Genomic DNA, 20,745 nt, shown 5'->3' with positions numbered 1-20,745 from the left:
GTGACTTTGCGTGTGTAATCTGGGAATGCATACAATGAGCTTCTCTGCCCTAGGTGTACGGGAAAACACTCGGCGAGAAACGGAAGAAAATTTGAAGAAAGAAGGAAAAAAAAAATAATAATATTTATACTTCGAATTAAAGCGACATTATCTAAAAAGCTGACTGAGAAATGATGCGCTTAGGCTAGAATCGTACCCACATATCAACGCTAATACGGCTCCTTGCGCATACGATTGAGACAGACAGTCAAATTTTATGTATAAATATTTAACTGTCTAGTTAGTACTACATATAATATTTGTAAACAATCCCGGAGGCTTGATACGCTTTTTCTCCGTAACTTATCAAGCCGCGAGGTTGGTTTACTAATATTGTATGTAGTACTAGACAATTAAGTATCTATACATGAAATTTGACCAAAATTTAGGCGTGATCGTCCGGCTCAATCGGACGCACAAAGAGCCGTATTAGCTTTGATATGTCGGTTCGATTCTAGCCTGAGTAAGATCATCATTTTTCAATAGTTTAGATAAAGTCTCTTTAATTCGGAGTATATAGTATTATTATTATTATGATATAATGTTACATAGTTATTATTGAATAAAAAATCTTTCCTCGTCGCTCTTTCTCCATAGCTTATCAAACCCCCGGTTCATTTTTACAAATATTATACATCCATGCATGCAGCCATCCATCCATCCATATATATATATATAAATATATATATATATATATATATATATATATATATATATATATATATATTGTTGGCATCCTTTTTGTCTCGGGAGACAATGGAGTTGCGCATAAAATAGCCTAGTCCGGATTTAACATTTCCTGCTGTGGCTGTGTAGTCCTATCCTGGACAAACACTCCCTCTGGCAGGTACCGCAAATGTAGCGAAGACTGTTCCTGGCTGGTTGTAATGCCATAGTTTCTTGTTGACGTCTTCTCTTGTCTTTCCATTTCCCCCCATCTCTCTCTGTCACTACTTTGTATTCCCTCTTTTACGGTACGTCGCCAATCTCCACGGTTGCCGGCAACTGCTTCCCAACCGCTAATATTGATGTTGCAGGCCTTCACGTCCCTTTTGCAAACATCCTTGTAACGTAAGAACGGTCTACCCACAGAACTAGTACCCCTAGCAAGCTCTCCGTCGAGTATGTCCTTGGGGATTCTGCCATCTTTCATACGGCTACTGCTGATAGTGATATTGCTGCTGCTACTACAACTGCTGCTGCTGCTGATAATGATGATGAATATATATAAGACAAACGTAGGAAAAAGAATGAAAAATCTAATAATAATTTAACATTACTATATATATATATATATATATATATATATATATATATATATACATACATACATACATACATACATACACTTATGTATGTATTCCTGTATACAAATATATTTATGCGTTAAAAATATTACTCTGCTGTAGTTGAAGATCTAATATATATATATTTTCTTTGTTTTACAGTTATCGATGGAATAATTTCCATGAATTTCCGACTCCGTGGAGCAGGTATGATGTTCAAAATAATTTTCTTTGACGAGAAGTTTGAATTATGTTTTGTGCTCTTTTATTCCCGAATTCACTAATATCTTAAACAAAACCATTATTATACTGCACAGACATATGCTCGACCTCGTTTTTATTTTTCTTATGCGCCCTTTTCAAGCTTAGCCAGGCTCATGGGCCCAGTTTCCCGGCTTCAGTGGCGTATGTATTCCTCGCAGCTGGACAGGACGACAGTCCATCGCAGCGTTACTCAAGAAGAAAGAGTGGGGCGAAAGAGTACAACAGGGGTCGCTACCACCCCCTGCCGGACCTCCTGAAGCTTCAGGTGTTTTCGCTCAATAAACACACACCATGCCCGGTCTGGGAATCGAAACCGCGATCCTCCGACCGCGAATACGCTGACCTAACCACTGGGCCATTGCTCCTCTACAGCGCTCGTTTACAATTATTCTATTTATCTGCCCACACTCGTATACGAACAGAGACATAGAAAGATACAAACACTTACATACACACAGATATAGATTGATGGCCCTCCGTTTTTCTCTACAATATGTATTTAATTATTCGTTCAACGAACTTACCTGTTCATTGAATCAGTGCTCAATCCCACCGGTATTAACTTCGCTTTTTATTTTTTCAAAATCGATAAAAACGTACGATCCAAGACGGTGGTTTCGTGGAACTGTATGACCGTGAAGTTGAATACCGTTGCGTACTTTTCCGAGTTCAAATCCTGCTTAAAAGCGAGGTGTTTCATACAGTCTCTATCAGCCGGTTTCAATACGAAAGTAATTTAGCTTTCAATTTCGCGAATAACGCTACATCAGCAGCCAGTTTATTAGCATTAAATATTTCACCGCATAGGCTATAACCGGTTTCTAGCATTTATCATGTAATGCTATAAACTAAAGATTTTACATTAATATTTTAATGTCACACTGCTCTTATTTTTCCTTTATCAATATTTGTGAAAGAAAAAAGGTGGAAGCACAATTATATTATTTTCTCTTCACCTACCCTTCTCCCATACCACTATAACGCTCCAGGGCAATATGGTGATTAGAATATGCTGAAATAAACATTACTTCATGTATGGCTGTTTCTAAATTGCAAGGCCCATTCAGCTGGTTTGTATTAGAATTTCTCCATGAATAGCGGGTTTCAGTAAAGTTGGGAGGCTAATGTGATATATTTTCCTTCATAATTGCAGTATCTATCTATCTATCTATCTATCTATCTATCTATCTATCTATCTATCTATCTATCTATCTATCTATCTATCTATCTATCTATCTATCTATCTATCTATCTATCTATCTATCTATCTATCTATCTATCTATCTATATCTATCTCTATCTCCCTCTCTATCTCTCCCTATCTCTCTCTCTCTATCTCTCTATCTATCAATCTCTCTCTATCTATCCATATATCTCTCTATATATGCCTCTCTATCTATATATCTCTATCTATCTATATATCTATCTGTTTGTCTGTCTATCAACCTGTGCTCCCCCCGTGTGTGTTTGTACAGGGTGTTCCAGAAAGATTTGTCCACTGATATTTCTTAATTATTCAAACTAAACTTAATGAAGAATAATGAGATTTGGTATACACGTTCTAATACAAATTGTCCTTCCATTGCAGTAATTATATTTCAAAATGACCGTCTTTCGCCTTGATCGTAGCCTGCAAACGAGCGGTCACTGAGTTCCACGAATGCCCTATCACCTCTTCATCTAACTTCGTCCATGAAAATAGAGGGGCTTTCTTCAGATCTGACACATTTGAATAGGAGCGAGGAGAAACATAATTCTCTGAGAAGGGCTAATTAGCGAAGTCCATGGATTGATGTCTGGACTTGAGGGAGGCCATATTGTCTTGTTCCAAAACCAATTGAATTGCTCTTTGAAATACCTCTGTGACAACTGGATATTTGGCCTCGCATTGAGTGATGATGTAATGGTAACTAAATGTTTCTCATGCAACATTTCCACATAAAGGTCACTGATGACCTTGACACCAGCATCGAAGAAGATCAAGGGAACCTCGAACCCATCAGAGGATTAGGCGACTGCGGCCCACACCACGGGTGAAGTTGGCTTCTAACGGCCTAAAGGACACCTGCTACCTTCGAGCACTTCTCCTGCATTATGTGCATAAAGCCTGCCATTTTCCCTGTTGGGAGCTGCTTCCACGGTGAAGATTTTCTCGTGGGACTAGATCAAATCTTAGTTAGCAGCGCTTTTTATCTCAGCTAACGTGGCTTTACCCCTGTCGAGCCGTTTCTTTTTGATATCTGCTGAAATCAACTGCTAAAATTGTTTCCTGTATGCAGTAAGATTTAAATCCCCTATAAAAATTCTGTGCATTGACGATTTCGAAATATCAAGACATTTTGAAGTTGTTCTTGTACTCTTGCGGGGATTTCGGTGCATTCGCTTGTTCCCAACTTCAACAGGTTGTTTGGTACGAATTGATCGTTTCCTACCAGGAATTGGCTTTCTAGAGGCAGTAGCGTACTCCATATATTATTTCCAGGAATTGAACCCTGTTTTACGACATATTCAACTGCGTTGTTATGTGCTTGTTGCTCACACTCCAGCTGTTTTCAAAGCGACAATCTGGACACGTTTGTTTTTGACGCCATGATTGTTTATAAACCTGTTATAGACAAATGAAACAAAAAACACATGAACAAAGGACATATGCAAATCTTTATATAAAATGTAGATAATCTTACTTGAACCAACACTCTTTAGAAATAGTTTAAACATGGGTAAATCTTTCTGGGACGCACTTAATAAGTGTGTATGCATTTCTTTTTGTGTATGTGTGTCCATTACTGTGTTGACGTGCGTCTGTCTGTCTGTCTGTCTGTCTGTCTGTCTCTCTCTCTCTCTCTCTCTCTCTCTCTCTCTCTCTCTCTATATATATATATATATATTATATATATATATATATGTATATATATATGTATATGTGTGAGTGTGTGTGTGTGTTCGTAATTATGAAAGTGAGAGGAAAAAGAGAAAATGAAGAAAAGGACTTTGTGTCTTATACAAATAACTGCTAATTTAAGACATCTTAAAGAAATGTGTTGTGATATTAATTTTCTGCGAGTTACGACTTTTTACGATGAAACTAAACAGAAATATTTGATAAACAAAGATCGCTAAACTAAGTTCTAAACAAAGTACTGGCATGGCCCAAGAATGAACGCAATCCACCTACAGAAACGAACGAGAAACGAAAATACATTAAAATTATCAGGAGGTAAATTAAATTCCTAATAATGAGTCTCCATCGCACATCTTCATAAGAGTTATACTTGACGCTCATGAATATTCTTCTCATTACCTGTTTTCTTGCAATTGATTAAAAAATTCTTTATGGATCATTGCATTTAGTCTGTGAGCAACATCGACCTTTGTGAATTTTATTCATAGAGAAAGTACATTTATAAAATAATAAATATTCACCTTTTTAATTAATTAAAGCATTGCTATCAATCATTGCAATTTGTACTAGAAATTTTCATCGAATTTTTTTAAATCGATTGACTAATTTTATAGAACAAAATAATCGATCGAAAATATTTTTCATAATTTCTCGTATTTCTTAATATTTGGTGGGATAAAACTTTACATCGTTTTGTTGAAATATGTTAATATTTCTTCTCACTCACTGTCAGTAAGTCACTCAGTCAGTCAGTCAGTCAGTCAGTCAGTCAGTCACTCACTCACTCACTCATTCACTCTTTCTATATCTATCTATCTCACCTGATTTTGCATACATACATAAACACATACACATATATATATATATATGTATGTACACACACACACACGCACACGCACACACACACACACACACACATACACACACACACACACACACACACATACACACACACACCACACACACACACACACACGCAAGTACAACAAATAAAAACCTTACAACAAATTTCACTGTTCAGTTTTCCACTGAGTTTCGCGTTGCCGCTTTTTCAAAACGTTTCGTGTTTATTTTCTCAAAAAATGGAGGTTGTGTAGATTAAGACCATAATTAACAGATCTTCCTGTCCTTTCTTTTACCCAAAGCAGGAACCTTTCAAGACTCCCTAATGTATGATAGGAAAGAAAAGTAATTTAATAGCACAGGACATGGGCACAAAAAAGAGACGGTGTAAACTGAAGTAATAAAATTGAAATACAGATAGAAAGAGAATGCAGTTAGGAATGCAACAGTTTTAATATATACTCCTCAGTATTTCCTGAGGTGATACAGTAGATGAGTACAGATAATCCTAAAATGGTTGTCATTACTGCAGTTTTGTGTGTAGGGCCTAGGACATGTGCCCTTCTTTGGCGTTAAGAAAAAATTGCAATTGACCAATTTCAGCCGCATTCGATATCTTATTTGGGCACAACCTTCTGTTGAACGTCATAATTAGCATCAACTTATACTAATATTATTTACTAAATACTGGTCATTGTTTAACAACTGGGAGTGAAACATTGGAGCTGATAGTAAGCTTTTTACTAATTTTGATAATTAGCTTAATACATCTGGAAACATTAAGTTTAGAGTTACATAAAGCAATTTATACAGCATCATTATCGTTTATTGAGTATGATATGTGTTAACCATTTTTTGTAAGTACTCAAAAACTTAAGAACCCATGTGTAGCCAAACATATTCAAACCTTACCCATAGCATACATATTTTAAATTACATAGTGATTATCAATCTCAAATTGATATTAAAACACTTCTAAAGAAACATATGTGAAATGCATGTAGACAGCAAGTCTCAACTGGAAACAAGGCATTATATCCACTACTCAGCTGTTCTCAAATGCATGATTTATAAAAGGCAGCTTTCTGAAAGTATTTATTTCAATTTATGTATTCTTTCATTTAAATATATTGGTTGAATTTGACTTTTTGTGTATCAGTTGTACGTAAGGTGTCTAAGGTTGCACACAATCTTACGTGAAAAAAAGTTTCTCCAAAATTATGTCCATTCACTACAGTACTATTATATACAGGAAACAAGCTATTTTGCTGACAGAAAATTGCCTGTAGATTAAGCATAAGAAATATACTTGATTTTGAATATTATACAAATAAATTATGTTATTACTTTTGAGAAACATCAGATCACAATACGCTTAAAATTACATTTCAAATTTCTAAATAGAAAAAAATACTTATATGAATACAATACATACAGGTTATTGATCAAAATACTATTATATATACATATATTTACATTATATAATTGGAAATTGAAGACTTTGAATTCAAAATAATTTTGAAAAGATATCAGACTCTTATTGAAAGCAGAGATATTGAATGATATATAAAAATATGGTGAAACTTGTCGCTATCTTACTGATTCTGGTATATAAATAAAATGGACTGTATTAGTAGCAAAAGTAACACATAAGTATAGAGTGCTCAACGGCTTTTCCTATGTTAAGACCGGAGAGGAAGTTCTGCCACATTCCTGAGTCTAAATATCATAAATATCACTGTATAAATTATATAGTGATATAAAAAGATATATATCACTTTTCTGATTCTTTCCACTTCCGAAGGCCTTTTATAGCATAAACAAGCTGTCAACATTTTAAATGGAATTTAAGTCTATAAAGCACTTTTTCGAGTACATGCCTGTCCTCAAAATCCTTTGCAATGAAGAGTAATAATGCACAATCTGGATAAACCTATATAAAATATAACCAGTATGTCTTTCTTTTCTTCTTATAACGAAGTTTCTCTATTTTCACATTAATATCATTATCCGCTTCATCTAAAATTTCGTCAATATAAAATTAACAACCTGATCTAAAACCACTGTCTCCGTTTTTCTCTAATATCACTGCAAATTAAAAATAACACCTTGATATAGAATCACTTTGTTTTTACTTGCTGAGTCTGGTGGAAGAGAAATACCAATAAATTTTGCAGGCCTTTAGAGACCGATGGAATTGATGTCTTTACTGTTCAGTTAAGATTGTTGCAGGTAAACACCTACAGGAACGATATGAGCAGAGAAACGATCCTATCATTGATGACCGAAGTTCTTGAGAGGAAGGATTAGGTATTGTGGTTAGTGTGTGACTAGGGATTGGGACGTCGCAAAAGTGGATAGAAATGTGTGATGAGAAGGGCAGAGAAGGTACGAGACCAGCCAACTGTAAGAAACAACGGCCACAATAGTAACGACATGAGAAAACAATGAAAAGAGACTACTGGCCTCTTGGCAAGAGACTGCTGCATCTCTTCTGGCAGATACGTTCTATGCATGTCTCTGTGCATAGTAAGCAGAACCATCCCAAATGTGAGAGAACTCAATTGACTTCCTGACTTCTCTGTTGAGTAACACAAATTGTCGAGGTTCTTGATATATTTTCCGGACCTGATGAGATGAGCTAGTTTTTGAGAGGCGGCTCGAGCTATAGCATGGATATACCTTTGGCAAAGGAGATCATTTACCACCGTAATGCTCTTGGGGAATGCCGTAGACCCTTACAGGTGGGGTGGTATGGTATCATAATAATTGTATAAACCAAAACAGTGATGGGAGAATATTTTTTAACTTTGGTAGTCACAAAATAATATACAAGTAATCACAGAAACTACAGAAAAAGCGTAAACTAATTTTGATAGGTACACTAATTTTGTAAACATGTGCATAAATAATTTACTTCTCGTATAGTGTCTTCAGATGCACCAAGACCTAATTTAAAGAACGTTCACAGTCATGGCTAACGAGGCGCAAATAGTAACAAATCTGTGTGGTCCAGACAAAGAGTTCACATTATAGTTTCCGAAAGTATTTACAAATATATGTGTGTCTGTATATATATATATATATATATATATATATTATATATATATATATATATATATATATATAGATCAATAAATGGTGGGGTTATTTGTGTATGAGTGTGTATGTGTGTGTGTGTGTCTGTGTGTGTATACCGATGCTCCTAAAATATACAATTATTTGAAACGACAGACTTTAAACATAATTAAATGAACGAAACTATATTCCACAATTAGGATTCTCTCCCATTCGCATCGCTAATCTAAAATATCAGCATCATAAACGTAACAACACACTCTAAAATCACAGTATCCCGAGACTAGTATCAATATAAAACATGTAAAACAGTAAATTAATTCAACAGTTATCTTCATTCTTAAACACTTGCTTGAAATCTTGTCTGACAGAAGTAACAGATGTGTCTAGCGAAAGCGGTCTTGGTAGTTTCAACGTCTCATTCTTGCAATCGTTTATGGATCTGGGTCTTTTGGTTGACTTCCATTGATAAACGAAAATGTCTGTTTCATGATTTATTTAAACATTAACGCTATTCTCTACAATATAAAAATAGGCTTATCTGAAATCACAATATTATGCCAGTAAAATTTATGTGACGTAATTTTAAAAAACAGCAACTTTATCTAATTTTTCTATTTGCAGTGAAAATAGTGTCATAAAATGTGAATGCTGCAAAGCAAAATTTGAATAATATCCATAAATGTTACATAAATAATTTTAAACTAAACGTTTATAAACTTCTAACTTAATGTTATTGATAAATGCCTCATTTGGAAACATAAGAGAAAACGTATTATCCCGTTGCACAGGAGCAAAGTCAGTTGGTTGGTAAAAATGATTAGAGCTGCTCTAATTAAACTAATATACTTGAAAGCATGAAGTAATATCAGTTCAAGTACTGTAAGATTAACTCATTCTAAGTGGTCACTATTCACAGCAACACCATGAACTTCGACCCTCTAACGTATATATATATATATCTTTATATATAAAAGTCAAGTTGTGTGTCTGTCCCCTACGATTTAGATTCCTAACTACTCCCACATTTTGCGGTGCAGTTTAACCAAAACCGGGTATCTTATAGTCCTGATTCATATCGAGCCCTTCTGGGTATTAGCGCATTTTTTTAATGCATTTTTTTCGATATTATATAAGGGAAGTAACTCTCTAAAAATGCTTATACATTTATTTCCCTTACAAACCGAGCAACGCCGGGCGATACTGCTAGTATATATATATATAAACACTAGATTATGTGAATTAATTGATCATACTACAGAATCTGATATAGAAATGAAATTCCTGCTATTCCTGAGAGTATTTCCTTCACCTTCTACGAAAAGCGCATGTTTTGGGCGGGAATAACTAACACATTTCCCAATACCAGCCGGTTGCTTCAGCTAACGTGAGTTACAACGTGGTTGATTGCTTGGTTAAGACTAGCTGCCAAACTTCATTCATATATATATAGATATATCTTATAGTTCTTAAACAGGTACATGTTCGGTGATAAATCTCAGATTAGCTATGCATTAAAAATACAGTGGTCAATTAGAAGGCTTTTGGTAACATGTCTGCTAGGTAACGAATTAGAGGAGCAATGACGCAACAGTTACTGAGTTACTGCTTACCATACAAGTAAGCGAATATTTACATAGTTGCTCGACCAACAAGATATAGAAACCGGTTCTCATTTTAGTTATACTAACCCGTGTTTGTGAAGGAAAATAGTGAATAATGTAGCCTCATAATAATCTCAATATAAGACAACAAGAAGTGATGGCTGGAATGCATATAATTATAAATCTACTCAATCAGGGCTCAAGTGGTCCCTTAAGCAGTAAAAAATTAGTGAGCGCTTTTGAATTTGAGGTCAGATCATATCAGAGTAAGAAGTATCAAATTACAAGATACAACACAATGAAATTTTTAATGAAAATCATTGATTATGAAAAAACATCAATATTTAATTCACAGATGAAATTTTTTCTGTATTTCTAAGCAAAGAAATGTTGTTTTCCACCCAAATTTTACATTTCTGTTATTAATTACATAAATGAAATCGCTGAATTGAAATTACATTGCTATTGAATGTAGATGTAATGATATTTTACCAATGTAATTTCATATTACAAAGCAAGAGAGGATATTTTCGATGAAAACGAAATCACAAAAGTGCTCTTGTAATATAGAACAGAAACCTTTTGACTGTTTTAATTAGACGTTGGTTTACAATATACAGTGTCAAGACATAAGTGGAGAGAATTATTAGTGCAATGGCTATGATATTTTAATCTCTATTACAGCCATGCTGGGGCAATGCTGACGCGTCGCTTCCTATCGCTCAGTTATATCGATAACTGTAGTGTTATACACACACACACATACACTCATAGACACCCCCCCACACACACACACACATACACACACATATGTATATTGTGTATAAAGTTACTCAGTCACGTGTTTCTGCAATGGATCCACTGGAGAATGTTTTTTATTCTTGTCTCAATTTGAAAAGTATGTAAAGTAATAATATTCTTTCAGGAGAATTTGGTGGAAGGAATCTGTATTAGAGACTGTCACACTTGTTTAAAGCGCTAAGGCGTAATTTATCTGTATGTGAGTGTTTGTGTGTTTGTGTTTACATATTATATATACATAACAGACATATATATACATAACAGACATATATATACATAAGGATAAAATCGTTAATTTAATTATCGATCTTATCAAGTGGCCAGCATGGGAATAAGAACCTTCAAAGATAATAATTATTATTAATATTATAATTTAGGGTATCTAAGAGATACCTCCACGCTTGAAATAGCAGCCAAAACTTGACTCTAAAACCACATCAAATGTTTATACCGCACCAGGAGAGAAGACAAAAGGGCAAGATGAACTAGCAAAAAATTACTGGATAATTCTTGATCCTGGATTTCTGACTTTGCATAAGAAATGCTTTGCCACTTCAGTGGAATATACACAGATAGTAACATAAATACACACACACATACATACACACACACACACACACACACACAACACACACACACACACACTCACACATTATATATATATATATATATATATTATATATATATATACATTTAAAATACGAATACTTACATATGCGAACTTATACATACAAATATATATATGCACGTATGCACACGACCAGTTTAAATTGCCCGCCTGTAACATACATACATATGTACATATACATATATATATATATGTGTGTGTATTAGATAATATATGTATATGTGTCTGTGCATATCTATATGTGTGTTTATGTTTACTTTTGTCTAAAAAGTCGATGTTTATGCTGTGCCTTTGTATTGCGAAAAAAATGTGATTGGTTTGGAAACATATCGTGAAAACTAGTAGCAAAGTGAAATGATTTTGTGAGCGAGATCATCGCCTAAAATACCTGAAGTTAGCGCTCCAGCATGGCCATAGTATAATGAATGAATCCAGTAAAAAGAAGAATAAAAGACAATTAAGTGTCTGCACTGAAGCATTAAACTCTCCTTTGTACAAACCAATGTAAATTCACTAAAGTTATTCTCGATGTCTTTTACGATGGCATTTAAACTTAGCTTTAATTAATTCAGCATTAGATATAATTTCCTTTGTGAAATAATGAAGTAATCTCCATATATCTAAACGCTTTGGAACAGTTCCTGCTTATGTGGGATAAACAGCCAACAGTCATACTTCCCTAGATTCGACACGATTCAATATCAGAAATCTTTTTTCGAACGTACAATTTAGTACAATAAAATTTTACTTTTAAAGAGACAGCATAAGATTCCACAATCTAGTTTCTGAGAGAAATTAACTAATAATTTATGGGTGTTAGACTGGTATGTCAATCATGTGGTTAATTTATTTCCCACAATTGTCTATTAGGAGCTAACAAAGAAATAGAAACCAAATTTTTCTATATTTCCGCACTGGTCTCCAATGCCCTTTCCTGTGAAAAGTACCAACTTTGATCAAGTTGAACACAAACAATTGACTTGACAGTAGATGACTACAGCAAGATACTGGAGGTGTTACCGATGCTCTTGGTAACGACTCAAGAGGCTTTAACATCAATATTTAAAAATTTGATGCTCGTTACGGTATCTTAAATTTAATAAATCAATTAAATGTGGGTGCAATTTTCACCAGGTGAGCGAATATCGCCGTTACGTCAATAAACCAAAATGTTTGCCAACGTAGAGTGAAATTTTAAATAAGGATAATCATTAAGGAAAACTAATTAAAATAATGAATGAAAAACACATTCTGGCAATAAGTGGTTGTGTGTATTTACACACATACGCACACCTACGCACACAAAAACACATACACATACACACGCACTCACACTCATACAAACACACTCCCTTACACACGCACGCCTTCTCTCTCACACACACATACACATGCATATATGTATGTACATATGCAAACTCACACACGAGCACAACCACGGGTCATGTTCTGTGAATTAGAGGATAGATCTATGATGCCGTGCTTAGCGCGCCAAGCTTATTTCCCCGGAGCTTAGTGCAATCACTCGCATGCCCTTAATATTCCATGATTCCCAAACAGGTATGGGTGAAAGATGCAATCAATGAAGACATGATCTAGTCATCAAGACAATCGCTGAAGTGATCAAGAAGGGTTGCTTTGACAGTAAAAGCATTAACCCTGCATGCAGAAAGTTGATCGTTCTTAAAAAGGGAGAGCAGCCGAGGAAAAGACTAGGGAACAGTACGGATCTTTTATCTCCTACGACAATGGGTAATAAGCGCTGATTTTAATAAATTAATGAAAGTTTCTTCAAATGCTACGCTGGTTTAAACAAAACAGTTGCATTTCGAGTCTCCAGTCCAAACAAACTTCGTATATATGCCAAGATATGAAAATTCTCAGAAAAATTCCAAAAAAACCTTCGTTGTCTGGTCAGTTAGGAGAAGTGGTGATATCAACGATACCTAAGATAATGGAAATATTTGCTATTTTGCTCTCTGTTACATACATACATACATACATACATACATAAATACATACATGCATACATACACACATACATACATACTTATATACGTACATACATACATACATACTTATACGCACACACGCATATATGTATATATATATATATTTGCGTGTGTGCATGTTTGTATGTATCTATATAATATACATACATATATGTTAGGCGCGGCTGTGGTTGTGTGGTAAAAAGTTTGCTTTTCAACCACATGGTTCCAGTTCAGTTCCAATGTGTCCTCTTGGGTAATAAATCTTCCACTATAGCATCGGGCTAACCAAAACCTTTTCGGTGGGGTTCGTAGACGGAGAGTGAAAGCCCAGCGTATATATACATATACATACATACACATACACACATATATATATATATATATACTGGGGTTGATTCTTTTTATTAAAATCCTTTTAGTCGATGCCACATCATGGCCTCAGTGCAATGAGTGAAACAAATAAAATATAATATATATATATATATACAACAGAAGGCAGCCAACCTACTTTTGAGGGTGTAGTATGCCCGACCGTAAGTTCGTGGGATCGTTCCTCGAACGATTTTATTCATTCTTATAGTTGCACTGAGGAAGTTGGGTTGGTGAATTATGTCATTGCTTCCGGTGGTAGTAGAACGTGTAGGAGCAGATGGGGCTGGTCTCTACGTTGAGTATATTGGATACTTTTGGGATCTTATGTATTATGTATATGTGTTAATGAATGTATGCGACTAAATAGGTATGTATGTAATTCATGTTTATGTTATGCTGAGTTACTTTGTGTCTCATAACTATGCATTATAGAGATCGATGAAATAATTACCAGTTTGTCTGTTGTCGATTTGAATGCCTAAATATTTGAAGATTCTACCCATGCATGGCGTCAGTCGAAAACTAACGACAGTAAAAGTCTGTGTAAGCGTATGTGTATGTGGCTTTGTGTTGTGAATGCGTTTTATGATAATGTTCTTGGTATCTTATGTGTACGCATGTTCGGTGTGTGCATCGGTAAATGTAAAAGTATACAATAGCTATATTTCGCATCGATTGGATATTTGTAAAAGTTTATAATGATACTTGAGCTATTTCCTAACAGCTGTTAGCTGTTGACAAGAATAAAATTACCTAAATTGATTATAAAATGTTTCCCATCAAAAGATCTATTTTAGTACTTTGTTACGTAGAATTTAAATGTCATGTTTTTTGTATTGTTTTAATGTGTAGGAAGAGGTTATAATTCACCTTTAAAGTCTCATAGCCGAATACAATACCTGTTCCGCTAAAACTACAGCTAATCGGTAGTTGTAGGATACAGTCACTATTTATATCAAGAAAATATGTCCTTACCTCACCCACTCTATCAAGTAGGATGTCTCCTAGCAAACGCACAAATGTAACAGAGCAAATACTGTGCAATAAAGATTATTCTGTCTTCAAATCTAAAAAAATGCTTCCACCTCCATTCAACTACTAGCTTTCTACAAATCTCAGACAAGAGGCAGTTTACAATACTGCTCCCGCAACTTAGACGGCGTTACTTCTGCACGCTGACACATCCCGGCACTTATCATAAACAATGTTGGAAACGAGAAGACGCTTGACCTACGAGGAAGAGCTACGGGGAACAGATTTCATTGTTGTGTAAAAATGGGAGAGAATACAACACATCTTTGCCAAGAGATTTCTGAGTTTGGTGGGCGATGGCACGCAAATCTGTTCTTTAGATGCAATCGGGTGTGTCTGTTTTGGGAGTAGTACTTTAAATCTGGTCTCGATTGAGTTAAGTCGAGGGGTTTGTAGTAGTAAAGAACTGAAGTATTTTCTAGATTGAAAAGAAAAGTCTAGTCTTTATGACACTGTTATTCTTATTTTGGGTCTGTACGATCGCCAGGAAACGTTTTACTTGATAAAGAAAGAAAATATAAAGCTATCATGAATATATTGGTTGCCTGCTGTTCATGTTTAAAACTGATGTAGCATTATAATTTTTTTATGTTTAATGAATGTGTCATTATACCACTGACTGAGACATGATCAGCCTTATTAGAACCTCACTGCAGGATATTTTCGTGGGTTCTGTTCATAGAGTAAGTGGTATGTCGATGAGACCAAATATATAGCGTAATATAGAATTAAGCGATAGTGTATAAAGAAATAACGGATGTGGTTACTCATTTAAAGTAAGTTTTTCATTCCTGTTTGTCTTTTCTGAAATCTGGAATTGACTGAAGACCTATGGAACAAGACATAGATGTTTTTGAGTCAACGTAATCGATCTTTTGTATCTTGCCTTTTACATTTTTGCTCGATGTTGTTTGAAACGAACGTCAGGTCACTCTGGTTGCAAAAGGAAGCAACTCCCGCAACATGTCTTTGTTCGAAAGGAATATTACTTTCATCATGCGTAGTATAGACATATACATACACTAAAGTACACATTTATATATATATATATATATATATATATATATATATATATATATATATATATGATTGATTGATTGATTCTAGTTTCAGCTTATAAGCTGTGGCCATGCTGGGGCACCGCCATTTATATATATATATATATATATGTATATATATATATATATATATATATATATATATATATAATATATATATATATATATATATATATATGTATATACACACACACACACAGAGAAAGGTATACACCCACGTATGGTCACATGGCGCGCCCGCAACCCCACATACACTCACATTCACACTTACACGCGCACTCACACACACACGCGCGCACACACACTTCTTTTCCTTAACTTAATTAATCCCACATGGCAATTTGAGATATTTAACTCATTTTTGTTCTAATTCTACAAATTATCCTAATCCGTAAATGATCTATGTTTTCTTTCGTGTATGTCTAACTTTTATAACTAGCAATATTCAAGTTAGATGTGTAGTAGATGTACTAATGATGCCCATCAAGTAGAGAGACTTATTTATCTACATTGATATAGAACGACGTATTTATAGGTGTCCTCTTGTCTGAGGAATCAATAAAAAGAAAAACACCATTGTGCTTTCAATAGCATGATAATATCAAAATTATCTCCCCTTCTTATTCAGAGTAGCTTGTAAGTTCCTACTAGTTGTGAGTTTATAATCTCTGGCACAGAAAGAAACAAGGAGAGAAAATAAAGAATGTGTAGTGACTAGGAAGTCAAACCAAATAGTGATAATCAGAAATCATTCAATACGTTCGTTTCATGTTTGAATAATTTATACTATGAAATGTAGCCATTGAGTAAACCTTCTCCAGTTAAAACTTTTCAGGATATTTTGAACCAGTTTAACTGAGAAAGGTTTACGTTATGGATGCTTTTCGTATCATATATTACGCAAACATGAAACGTACGTATTAAATAATTCTGACATCACTACTTGGTTCGTTGTTACAATTAATACGACTCGGTGCCAGTACACATCAGCCAGTCTTCATTATCACAGCTAATACGACTCGATACCATAAGACACTATTCTAACAATGATCTAGAGTAGTTTGCTATATTCAGGCACATATATATGTGCGGTGGGGCTGATTTATTTATCATTTGTAGGTGAGAGAATTATAGGAGGAATATTCTTGTTGCTGGCGAGTAAATAAATAACAATTCAAAACAACATATTTCTCTATATAGAATTTAATTATCTTAATCTGCAGACATATTTTTTCAGCTTTTTCTTTGTGCAAAATGGTCGATAATTAGTTAATTATATTCAAGTAGTTCGAAACGATATAGGTTTAGATGCTAATTGTTTTTCGACAGAAAGAATTCAGTAAAATGATGTTACAAGAAAAATAAAGTAGCTGATACGAATATTTCCCGATGCTCCACGCATGCGCGCGCACACACGCACACATACATACACACACACACCCACATGCTCCTGTTTATGCATGATTGTGTGTGTATATTCTTCCATACATGCATACACACATCTCTCTTTCTCTGTCTATGTATCTATAGGTATATCTGTGTGTGAGAGAGAGAGAGCAATTAAATCTCTGTGTATGTGTGTACACACACAGACACACGCACACACACACATACATACACATATATATATATATGCATTAGAGCATATTCATAGTAAGTTCAAATATAATACTTGTTTATATCATTATTATTTGGAGGAATGTGTAACTTTCGTAAATACCACCCAGTATAGGGGCTCTCAAGCTGAGAGATAATTGAATCCAGTCCCTATAACGGAATTGTTCTCACCGATTTATTATTGGAAGGTAAAAAACAGGTTGCATGCATAAAACTTTTCTTTCTTCTGCTGAACAAATCCGAATTATTTAAAACCATCTCTTTTCAATCTTCAAAAGACACTCTCTGGTGTGGGTAACTGCAAAACACAGCCCCACCCTCAACAAGAAAACAAAAGAAACTCTGTATAATTATTTTGGTGATTGAAAAAGATATAATTCTTCTTTCTAGTTTGGTATAAAGCCAGTAAATTTAGAGGCTGGGGATTAGTCGAATACATCGGATCCGATTTGATGCTGGTACTTCTTTTATCGACCTCAACAGGATGAGAGAAAATGTCGATATGAGTAGCATTTGTACACGAAAAGAAGCCGCAAGATATGTTGCTAATCATTTTGTCCGGCATGGTTGCAATTCTGCCAACTCACCGCTTTGAAAAGAGAATAGTAATAATAATGTCTTTTGATTTAGGAACAATAATTTTGAGTGATGCGAGGTTGTTGATTCTATCAAACTCAATACATGATTAGGACTTTATTTTATACATTCTGGAAAGACCAAAGGCAAAGTTGAATCCGGCAGGTTTTGAACTGAGAACATAAAGATCCGACAGTCATACCAAAAAAGCATTTCTTTCACCGCGTTATTCATTCTGCTTTCCCATGTCAAAACTTCATTATTTAATCCAAATAAATCGATTTAACTTTAAATATTCTTCGTTCTACCTGGCAATGTTTATATCCCAACATAATTAAACATATTCCACATATCTCCAGCTTGACGATAAGTCTACGTTTCCTAGTTGGTTATGTGGACAGTATGTTGTGTACAATCATACAATTAACAGATCTTTTTAAATGGATAGCGTTTAAATGATTCGTTACAAATTGCTCTGAATAGATTTATTAGCAGCGAAATTTCTTTCACTCTACTTACAGGAAGACTTTGTCCATTTCCGGCAGTAAAAGGCAAATTTAAATAGAAGACAGCTTTTAAACAATAATTGGTTTGATACTCTTATAATGCAGTAATATCATTTAATTAATGATAATTAAATAATTTGACATAATTTTATTACATGGAGAGAAAGAAACTATTGAGTTAATGAGGTGAATTAATATTGACATCAAATTATAGGATATGAACGGATACATATTTAATTCAAATATTCTAAATATATAGGTGTTTATGTAAAATTACGCATACAGGCAGACATACTCGCGTACACGCACGATCTCAGATTTATATACATATTCACTCATAAATACACATATGAACAGTGCCACGAGTGCGTGGTTACGAAGTTGGCATATCAGCTAAACGTTATGAGATTGAATCTACTACGCTGAAGCCTGCGTGTTTGTATGTGTCTGGGTGTGACAGGCGTTTGTGTATATATATATATATACATATATATATATATATAGAGAGAGAGAGATAGATAGATACATATATATATATATGTATGCATACATTCATATATACACACACACACACATTCGTACGCACAAGCAACTAAACATGCAGACATATAATGTAATATGTGCTGCAAACTTGTGAAAGTCAGAGATGGGCTCGTTAGGCCAATAATTGCGTATTATTTAGAATTTCTAGACTACTGATTTGACATAAATGATATAGTATGCTCTAAATGTTTGATAGTCTAGCATATTCATATCAGTTTATGAGAGAAAGTGAACACTGTTATAATGACGTTTATTAATATTGATATTGAATTACAGGACAGATGAATGTATGGAACTGTCAATCTTAATCTGAATTACGGTAAATTATGGTAACCTTTTCGAACATTTTAATACACAAGGGCTACCTGGTGCATTACAGAATAGAGGTGATTTAACATCGATTTCTTCCAGCGAGCAATAGTTTTCCTTACAGGAAAAATTGAAATCAATATCTGTTTAACCTATATACAGTCAGAGGTACTTAGATGTATGTATGTATGTATGTATGTATGTATGTATGTATGTATGTATGTATGTATGTATGTATGTAGGTATTTGTGCATGTATGTATGCATGTATTTGTGTATGTTTTTATGTAAGTATGTGTGACATGTATATGCATGCTCTCAATCGTCTGTAGTGCTGTTGTCACCGCAGAGTATCAAACTGGTCGTAGGACTTAAGGCAAACTACTGCCACTACACAAAAAAGAATTCGGTGGTACAGATGACCTACTGGAGGAGGTTAAAAGAACTGAAGCACTACTCTCTAAAGAGAAAGCCTGAAAGATATGCAATACTATACATATGGAAGATCCTGCAAGGTCAAACTCTTAACTATGGAATTTAAAGATACACCAACGACCAAACTAGACGGCAATGGATAGAAGCAAAGATCCCTTCTTCTCCTTCCAGAATAAGGTCACAGTGCTTTAACAGCTTGGCTTTCAAGGATCCACGACTGTTCAATATCTTACCAAACAACTTGAAATATTAATGATGTGTAGTCGTGGAGGTCTTTAAACAACGTCTGGACAAATTTATATCCGAAATACCAGATCTACGCATATCGTGACAGGAGGCACGAAGAAGAGCAGCTCCGCCCAATGCGCTTCTTCACCTGAAATTGTACAGAAAGGAAACCCAAACACACTGAAAGGTGACTCTTCAGCATGGTCTCAGACCCTGGCTAAAACCATTATACGATGTGTGTGCGTGTACGAATTACCGGCTGTTCGTCCATATATGCGTCCATCCAGTAAACGAGGTGTGCGTGTGTACGAATTTAAATGTAATTAATGTTCCACTGCTATTTCTAGTTTCGCAAAAGACTCAAAAGTAGCCAATGATTTCTTTCAAAGCTGTTGCTTTTGCTGTTTGTTTTGTTTGTAATTTATAAAATTTCATATTTCTTTAATGAATGTCTGTTGATCAAATTTTCTTATATGCAGTTTCTAAGTCTTATCAGCTTTCAAATTATTTTCGACCTGTAATTTTTCTTCAAAGACAATTAAGAGAAAAATATACATGCAAAAGAAAAAAGCCTGTAAAACTTCATTAACACGATGTTTTTAAATTATTGCTGTCATATATATGTACATAT

At 34.6% G+C, this 20,745-nt stretch overlaps 1 protein-coding gene across 4 annotated transcripts in view; it reads left to right on the top strand.

Annotated features, from left to right (window-relative positions):
* Window positions 1–20,745, top strand: part of LOC115213189 (sex peptide receptor-like) — a 528,532-nt gene that overhangs the window by 112,770 nt on the left and 395,017 nt on the right. For 2 of the 4 annotated variants that reach the window (XM_036503801.1, XM_036503800.1), the window contains exon 3: window positions 1,488–1,532. The exons of the other annotated variants lie outside the window; for them this stretch is intronic. The gene's annotated coding sequence lies outside the window, so the exon portion shown is untranslated. The remainder of the gene's footprint in view (window positions 1–1,487; window positions 1,533–20,745) is intronic. 4 annotated transcript variants of the gene reach the window in all.

The sequence above is a fragment of the Octopus sinensis genome, linkage group LG6 (assembly GCF_006345805.1).
Source record: "Octopus sinensis linkage group LG6, ASM634580v1, whole genome shotgun sequence".
Classification (NCBI taxonomy): domain Eukaryota; kingdom Metazoa; phylum Mollusca; class Cephalopoda; order Octopoda; family Octopodidae; genus Octopus; species Octopus sinensis.
This window is presented reverse-complemented; position numbering and strand designations above follow the sequence as displayed.